Consider the following 284-nt stretch of genomic DNA (forward strand, 5'->3'; position numbering starts at 1 on the left):
GCAACATTTTGCTGCAGCTGCTGCTGCAGCAACAGTAACTGCTGCTGCTGCTGCTGTTGCTGCTGCTGCTGCTGCTGCTGCTGCTGCTGCAGCAGCAGCAGCAAGAGAACTGGTACACATGATATGCATGCAAGCCCCAAACCACCAAAATATCATCGGCGAGAGAAACCCCTTCTATAAGCAAATCTTTGCATGCAACAGCAGCAGCAGCAGCAGCAGCAGGAGCAGCAGCAGCAGCAGCAGCAGCAGCAGCAGCAGGAGCAGCAGCAGCAGCAGCAGCAGCA

At 56.0% G+C, this 284-nt stretch overlaps 1 protein-coding gene across 1 annotated transcript in view; it reads right to left on the bottom strand.

Annotated features, from left to right (window-relative positions):
• The window catches only part of EMH_0021560 (uncharacterized protein), a gene marked incomplete at both ends in the record, with an annotated part of 5,259 nt that overhangs the window by 1,101 nt on the left and 3,874 nt on the right, over positions 1–284 (bottom strand). The window lies entirely within an intron of this gene.

Source organism: Eimeria mitis, genomic scaffold (assembly GCF_000499745.2).
Source record: "Eimeria mitis Houghton genomic scaffold, Emh_scaff762, whole genome shotgun sequence".
NCBI classification, from domain to species: Eukaryota; Apicomplexa; class Conoidasida; order Eucoccidiorida; family Eimeriidae; genus Eimeria; species Eimeria mitis.